Genomic DNA, 9527 nt, shown 5'->3' on the forward strand with positions numbered 1-9527 from the left:
CTATATTTCTGGCAAAAGTGAAAGAAATGAAACCAAGCTTCGATATGACATCTCCTCCTCAGTGTCACGCAGAAACAATGGAAGTCTCATGCATCTAGAACATTCATTGAAGGAGCCTCTGCCCCTACTCTTAAAGTCAGGTAGGTGCACATCATTATAGGCATGTGTATGTATGTGTGCACATGTGTGTGCATGTGTGTACGGGTGTCCATGTGAATGTGTGGATGTGTTGGGGGCGGGTAATTCTATACTGAGTATCCAGCATTCCAGGATGCTCTATGCAGCTAGTCCCACCTGAGGTAACACACATAGTCTAGGCCTGATATAGAGTCCCCTAGTTAGAAAACCAGTAAAATATTATCTGCCCCAATACAAATAATAAAAAGTATTTTCTCCTAGTTGCTTCCACTTCTGCCTTTCCCAATCCTTGAAGCCTTTAGTCATAGAAGGTGAGACCAAAGGTCCCTGGGGATGGGTGGGAAATAACTGTAGGGTGCTCGCCAACTTTGTCTTTTGTAAAAAGCTCAGACTGCTACCCACTGCCCAACCAGAGGCATGGTAACACAAAGTTTAAAACACTTTCTTGGAATAGAGGCTTGAAAAACTGAAAAAAAAAAATTGATATCTAAACCGTACTATAAATACTTCATCTCCCAGCCCTCACAGGAACATGTGACCATGTTTCTGACAAATGAGACAACCTAGAAGAAATACGCACCCCTGTGAAGTTGTGATCTTCAGTGCCTGGCTCTGGACAGAAATGGCTGAAACACAAGACGTCCCACACTGCTCTCAAAGCAGCAACCAAAGTCCTGCTTCTGCCTATTTAAAAGCTAGTCATCTGATTTCAAATGATAGTACATAACTGCAGCTTTCACAGAATGTACCGACATCAAATAAGTTGATTAAAAGATAAATATGAAATGCAATGCTGCTTTTGCTGGAAGATTTAATGACTGAGATACAGATTCTAATAGAAACAATGTCATCATTCTATTTAACGAAATGATATTCACTCTTTCAACATAATTTAAGACTAGAATATTGTCCAATTTTCATAGAAAGCACAAAGGAAGAGGTAAGCTGAATAGTTAATGGGCTTAGAAACTGGAGGTTTAAAACAAGTCTTTGGAACATTTATAACTTCGGCTTTAGTTCTGTTCATTAAATTCTATTTCCCCCTTTCTCTCTCTCTTAGCAAATTCGTTGAGTACTAACTTGGAATTCTTAATACAAACACACACATTACTCCAGTTTCCACACTTAGTCAGGTATTGTCCTTCATACTCTAATACACGGTCCCACCAACACTCACCCATAAAATTCACCTTGGAGATTCATTTTCATAAAATCCCACAGACACAGACAGGTGAGTGAGGGTGGACAGGACCACTGGCTCGAACCTATGCAAATCCTCGCTCCCCCCACCCCACGCACACACACTCAAGCATGGATTTTGTGGGAAGTCAGAATAAAGCCTGTACCAGTGACAGATTCAAGGGGCGAAGCATGAATAGGGCTTTGGTGTTTATTTCCTGCTCCATTCCTTTAGGAAGCTGAGCAAATCAACTTAGATCTGCTTATCTGTGGATTAAGGATTAAACTCACTTCAAGAAGACTGTGCTTTGGCTCCTGATGGATGTAAAGCAGTTTAAAATTTTATTCAAAAATTAAGCAAATAACACTTAGCTTTTTAATGCTGTCTTTATTAAAGCTAATAATAAAAACGAACCCTAAAACACAGAGCATGTGCCAGCGAGTTCTCTCACCCTCACAAACACTTGATGATATAGGAATACTGTCATTCTACTTTTTACAAATGAAGAAACTGAGGCACAAAAACCCTAAGTAACGTGTCCAAGGACATATTACTAGGAAGTCATAGAGTCAGAATCTGAATCCAGAAAAGGTGACTCCAGAGACTTTGAACTTAACCATTATGCTTGGCAAGTCGATTTAACAACTCTTAATAAAAAGACAATGTCCCTCAAAAAAAAAATCTATTGTATTCTTTTGAGGAATTTTTATTGTATATTTACTTCCAGTGAAGTTTTATTTGGCTTGACAGGGAGTAAAGGTTGACAATTACTTCACGATATGCTGACCTCATAAAAAGAAAACATTTCTCTTCATTTTATAGTTATATATTTTTTTTCCTACAGATTAAAAAAAAAAACTACATAAATCTCATAGGAGGGATGTTTTCTACATGAGGTGTGAGAACCCCAGGGGTGTTTATAGGGCATTCCATGCACACAAAAAGAAATACTACAGCATCTATTTACTCTCTCATTTGTTTAAATGTTCCATTGTTAGTGTCTTTTAATAAATAATATATTATTCATTATTATAGTAGTTCTTCTATAAAATTTATAAATTAAGGTTGTACCTATATTGGAGATGAATCCTCAATTTTTTTTTTTACTAATAAAGGTGAATATTCAAATGAGTTTGGAGACCACTGTCTTAGAAACCCTAGAATTTAGGAAACCTTTTATACTTTATTGCAGTGAATCAAATTACATTTTCACAGAATAATTTAAGCTGCTTTATAAAGACTCACTAGATTTATGGACAATATGGAAGCTACCAATATTTCTGAGGAATTCACCATAATACAAAATTTTGAGATTTCTAACATAACGTCTAATGCATGCTGAACTCTGAGAGAAAATTGTAGGAAGGAGAGAAAGAAGGAAGGGAGTAAGGAAGGGAGGGAGAGAGAAAGGGAAGAAGGAAGAAGAGAAGGAAAGAAGGGAAAGCTGACATCTCTTTTCCACAGCATTTTATCCTTAAGGCACGTTTAAGATGACAGACTGTACACGGTCCCAATTTCGCCCCACAGCGAGGAAATTCTCTTGATGTGAAACACAGACTGTCCTTGCATTCAGCATATTGGGGTGCTCATCCTAGACTGAACAAATCTTCAGTCTGGTGAGAGTTGGGGGAAGCAGTCGCGTCCTGCTGAGGATCTGGCTCAAAGCTGACACTCAACAAATTTCTATTTAGCTAATAAAAACATACCTCATTTTATTTTTGTGTACCATATTATGGACACTTATACACGTTATCTCCTTCAAGCCTTATAACACTATTAGGAAACAGGTTCTCTGATTAATTTCATTTTATGGATGAGAAAACAGGCTGGAGCGATTAAGTAGGTTGCCCAGCGTCACAGCTAATGGCAGACGCAAGATTCACACCCACATAATCTGGCGAATCACTACACTAGGGCTCAAATATTCCCCTATCTCTTCTCTCTTTTTCACATTTTAAACTTAAACTTCATTTCTCTTTTAAGGATTTCCTTGATTTTCATTTTAACATAATGTACTTATCCTGATATTTGCAATGTGGGGGCTAAGGGGAGGTCAGGCTGTGGGAGAATTTCCAGAATCCTATGAAAAGATTAGTTAAAACTGTAATACCAAGAGTATAATGAGAAACATTATCATAATAACTCATATCTTGTGTTGATTTAACACTTCGCTTTTCAAAGTACTCATATACATAATGCTTTCATATTTAACACATAACATTTCCAGAGTCTTCTCAGGTAGGCAATAATTTCCCATTTGTGATAAGGAAAGAAGCTTTGATGTAGAAGGTTTAGCCACAATCACAAAGCTAGGGCATGAATTTGCATTATCTGATTTCCTGTCCCATGACCTTTCAATAATTTGTCCAACTGATACCCATTGGCAATGGGCAATATGCGGGGGGGGCGGTAATTTTTCTAAAACCTATACTAATAACTATTCCTTATGTTTGTAGAGAACCAGATTAGCAAGTAGGTTCCATATCAACTCTTACCTATGGGTAGAGAAGCTTCTAAGGCTGAAATTCAGCTCCGTGGAAATGAGTGCAGTGATCGATTAGTCATGTCCTTTTCACAGGTACATGTGTAGTGATTGAGGCAATACCTAACAGCATATTCACTGAAGTTCTTATTTTTATTATTTATTTATTATTATTATTTATGCCTACAGCACCTGGTCTTCCTAGGTGGTCTCCCATCCAAATACTAACCAGGCTCGACCCTGCTTAGCTTCCGAGATCAGACATCGGCTTGTTCAGGGTGGCGTGGCTGTAGGTCATGGACCATGGCTCATGGACCGTGGCTCCAGTGGGGCACGAACCTAGGACCTTCTGTGTGTAAAGCAATGGACTGTGGCTCCAGTGGGGCACGAAACTAGGACCTTCTGTGTGTAAAGCAGATGTGCTAACCGCTACACTATGGAACCACGTCCTCACTGAGGTTCTTGAGATTCATGTTTTGAAAATTGCCGTCTTATACATTGCTTCTTCTGGATACAGCACTATACTTATTCTTCTATGGTTTTATGTTAATAACAATATACATATCTAATGACATTTTTCTTACTCTCCTTCTTGAAGTCAGAAACCTCATATATCTGGGTATTTTTCAAGTTGACACAAATCCTGTCCCACAGTGGAACTCAATAAATAGTTATTGAACAATTTATGGCTAAAAATAATTTTGTAAGATGAGGTATCTGTTTAAGAAGGTTGAGAATTCTATGAAAGCCATCTTAAGTTGGCACAGAGTTAATAAGCTTTTCCCCTGGGCTGTCTCTTATTCCTAAGGTGAAAATGACTTACCCTATCACCACTTCTGGGACTTTTAAAAGCTATTAGTATTCTAGGAGGGAGTAAAGATTTCTAAAGTTGCTCCTTCAACTGACCTACTGTACTTTATTTGGAATTAAACTGCCGGCATTTCCTGCAAACTTCATCAGTTCCCCGGAGACATGAAAAGAAATTGTTTCCACCGAGTCATCTTACTAGGAGACCTTTACTAAAATTGTCCTGAAGAAGAAATTATTCTTCACCCCCGAGGTCACTTGGTAGCTAAAACAGACTTCTCCTTTTTCTTTCAATCTGTTCTACTTCACTGTCTTCCTTTATGTCTGTTCTTAAAGGTATTGCCTTATTTATTTTGATGGTTTCTCAACTAATTGAATACTGTAGTGAGTTCTTTCCTCCTTGACTCTTGGGTGTTTCTACTATCCCAAGGGGGAAGGGTCTGCATCAAACAGCTTAACTTTGAGATACTTGCTTATTGAAAACATTTTCAAAGTTGTTGTTATTTATGAGGTGTTTAAAGTTTGCTCATTTGGCTGAAACATCGAGAACAGAGTGATACCAGCCTTGGCTTGTGGGGGTGATATTCCCAATTTATGGATAGGAGAATAGGTTTTGAAAACAAAAAGATGGCTATGTCTCATAGCTTGATTTTTAGGTCTGTAAATATTGTCACCAAAGGGTCCTAATATAATTTAAAAAAAAAAAACAACTAAGGAATTAACTGTATATGAAATAAGAAACAAAAACTATAAAGTCCAAATCATATTTAGAAACATTACTGAGGAGAGAGAAGTAATTGTCTTAGAACTAAATCTTTCCCTCTGGCACAGAGATGACTTATTTCTGACCCCATAGTTAGCAAATATTTTCTGACTCTTTAACACATGCACACACACACGCCCCCCACAGAAAAGGGAAATCTTCCCAACTGGTTATAGCATGTGTTATTTTCTCATCCTCTTTTTCTCCATCTTCACTTTCATCCTCACCTGCCATATCCATTTTTTGAAACCGTCTTAAAAACATTTTCACCAAGATAAGGATTTTACTTGCAAAGCTATAAAATTCTAAGAAAAGATTCCTATTCCCTTCTCCTTCTGCACACTGACCCATACTCAATGACTCTCCAGCGCTCAGGATTTTCCAAGCTTCTATGTTTAGTATGCTTTATGTGTAATGAATCATAATGCCCACCTGTAAGTGTCACAAACAGACGGTATAAATATACCTGCATAATGTGACTCAAAACACATGGCCAGTTTTAGCTGGAGTTCAAACAGTATTCACAGTTCCAAGAAACCTGTGGCTTGCTACTTCGGAGGCAGGGGGAGGAAAATACCGGAAAACTGAGGCTGGTGTACTTTTCGCTGTTGCCTGTCGGTGCACACTGCATGGAGGGGGCGGGGGAGAAGGAGGAGGGGGGAGGAGTGACAGGAAAACCTGTTTTCCATTTGTGCTTGAACACGTGCATTTTAAAGACTCCTAAGAAAGTGGTCTTTGGATCCTACGGGAGTGGGTGGTTTCACACACGTTCTTTCCCCTTCCTGGAACAGCCGGCCTTCCCTCCAGTCCACCATTTTCCATTTGTCTCTCCTGTCACTCACTCAACAGGTCTCAGCTTCAAAAACTTTTCCTGCTTCAGGGGAGTTCTTTCCAGCCCACAGATGAAATGAAGTATCCCCCACTCCACACTGCCATGACATACTAGAGTGGGAATCCTCTCAGGCAGGGACTGTGTTGGCTCATACACTGATCAATGCCCAACATCGGGCACAGACAGTGCCTGGCACTAAATACAAATTGTTCGTTTAAACCCAATGAAGCTAAACAGCCCAGTTACAATTGCAGTATGATGCTCTTTGGCTTCTCAGAGAGTGATCAGGTTTGACTTTCGAAGAAAAAATAAAAGCAAACAGATTCATCATTGATTCTGGGAGGTTTCATTCCTTCCTTAATGTGTCTCTCACAAGAGTCCGCTCAAGTATTATATCCACTTTGAAGTCCTGTCTGATCTCCCCAGACAAGCAGCAGCTTTCTCTTCTGTGATCATACAGGGCTCATTTGTAGTGTGAGTTTCTGCTTTATCTCCCTCTTTTATCCTGTTCTGCCAGGTCACTAGCTACTTAGGGTTGTGAATGGCGTCTCCGGTTCCTTTGCCCTATTCTACTTTTTCTAGGACCTAGCATACTGCTTGCCACAGTAAGCTCTCAGATTTGCTGAAATGATTGAAATGTTGGGGGAAAATAGAACATCTTCTTATTTAACCAACATTCAATAAATATTTATTGAGAACTCAACTGTTTACCAGGTACTGTTTTAGGTGATTGGGATATATCAATAAAACATTCCCTAGTCTAATAAACATTTTACAAGTTTTTAACTTTTCCAAACACTAGAGAAATGGTTTCCAGGCTTGTTTTGTAACTCTGTTTACCTAAGAGAAACACACAGATACCTAGAAAAAAAATTGCTAAATACTAGGTGTTGAATTCCAAGTTTGTGGTTAAGAGCCAAGCTTAATAGTATTTTTTTAGTTATGGGTGAACCTAATCCCCTGAATATGGGTGCTCGATAATGAAAATACAAGAAGCTAAGTTAGCAAATAATTTCTGTTTATTAGTGTTAACCCTAGGCACAAACATCAATGTTATGGTGAAGATTCTTTCCACTTTTTAATTATAAGCATCCTAAAGTATCCTGAAGACTGAAAGTGTGGCAATCTCAAATCAGTTCCTAAAATTGTACTTAATTAAATTTCATCATTTTTAAAAACTTTCTAGTCCTTCTTAAGAAAATAATCCTCTCTTTATTATATTTAAATTGAATTCACCTAGAAATAGATTTTCCATATGTTTGTTTTAAGCTAGAATCGTTAAAAATGCACAAGAGTTTCATACTGTGCAATCTTTATCTTTTCTAATAACGCTACTTTAGTTGAGGAGTGTTTGAACAACTAGGACTTGCTCATTATCAGTCATTTTGACATTGTAGATGATATATGGATTATAGCAATTCGTGTCAATTATTGTTCACTGGCATACTTCATTTCTGAACCAGAGAGCAAAATTTTTAGGAGAAAACCTTCGGTATTAATTGGAAAATCAATAAACTTCTGATGGAGTAAATTTTGTGCTTTCTATTTCCCTAATTTTGTAAGCTGCCTCAATTTAAATCTGCGGCATTAGCCTGTGAACATTATTTTGTGAAAAGGCAGATGGTGACTTTTTATTCTTCTAGCCTGTAAAGGAGACATGTATCAAATTATTTCCAGATTTATGCTAACAGGACTTAACAGTTCTTAAAGGGCCTTAGAGCACTGCAGATTTCACATACAGGTCCTCTCATTCATCACAGAACTTGATTTGCTACAGATGAACTACAGCAGCAATTATATCTAAGACAAAGACTCGCTAATGCAGTTAGGGGCAGGGAATGAATGTCCTGTATGATCAAAACACAGGAGCTGGAAGAAACTACTCCTGCTGGAGCCGAAAGAGGTAAAGACTTTCCTCTGGAGGGAAATGGAACAGGCAGTGTTTCTTCCTGGCTGAGTCTGCATCTCAGGTCAAGCTATTGAGATCCCATAAACCTGCTGAATACCACCACTTTTTTTTTTTTATTCTGGATAGACCAGTCCTTAGCAAGACTGTAAAATTGAACAAAGTTCACTTATGGTCCACCTTCTCTTTCCAGAAAGAAAGTGCCTAGATCCCATTGTAGAAATATAATTAGAATTAAATTCTGAATCAAGTTTTGAGCATGGTGCTGTCATTTATCAGTGATCTGCTCCTGTGCACAATGCAGCCAATAATGCATCTTTCACATGTTTGCTGAGAGGGTTACATGGGTTAATGCATGCAAAACAGAACAGTCAACTGAGAAGCAATCTATATACCTGGCAGGTAATATCATCATCATCCATAAAGCTGCCTCTGGGACAAATCTTGGCAAAACCATATCATGGGTGGTATTTCTCCCTCCAACAATCATTTTTGCTCAAATGTCAACGTTCCTTTCACCTCTCTCCCAGCAACATCCAAATATAATATCTTGATGTTTCAGAGGAAAAAGAAAAGCCATAACTATCAGTACTGTGATGGAATTATTGAAAGTAAATTAAATCGGCTACATAAATTATGAACCAAGTACAGGTCCTACTGGTTCTGTGAAAGTCTAAACATTGGCCAGTTTCTTTTTTTTAAAGGTGAGCAAATGAAAAACAAAGAAACTGTAAACACCCTCTTAGAAAGGCAGGCCACTCCCACTCCGTGAACCTTTTATTTCCTTGCTAAGTCTGTGACAGATGAAACAGCAAAAGATACAAAAATATAGGTGAAATGTTAGCATTGCATAAAAATGATTTCAGCACAAAGCAGAAGAAATGCTCAAAATAAGGAAAATAGAAAAGTTCATCATTTATACAGCGTAAGAACCTTGGGGAAGGCCCGCTGGTACTTTTTTTTTTTCTTTCCTCACATCTCACATCCAGTATCAAGAAATCCCGTTGGCTCTTCTTGCAAATTAGATCTTGAAAGTGACCAAGTGAGAACTTCTTACCATCTCCTCTTCTTCAACCCTCCTAACTAGTCCTCCCCGCTGTGGCTCCCACTCCAGTCTATTCTCAACTCAGCAGTCTGAGCAATCTTTTTAAAATATAGGAAGGTTCGTGTCATTCTTTTGTCAAAAAGCCTCTAATGGCTTCCATCTCACTCAGAATAAATGGCCACAATCCTGAAAGTGCCCAGGGAGCTCTCCATACCCCACTTCTGTCTCTCTGACGTCACCCACCATCTATCCTCCCCAGGTCACTCTGGATGCCTTTATCTTCCTCTTTATCCAACAGGCACCTCCTGCTTGAGGGCTGTGCACGGGCCATCTGCTCTGCTGGAGGCAGCTCCAGTACTCCACGCTCTACGCTA

This window comes from Pteropus alecto, unplaced genomic scaffold (assembly GCF_000325575.1).
Source record: "Pteropus alecto unplaced genomic scaffold, ASM32557v1 scaffold164, whole genome shotgun sequence".
NCBI lineage: Eukaryota > Metazoa > Chordata > Mammalia > Chiroptera > Pteropodidae > Pteropus > Pteropus alecto.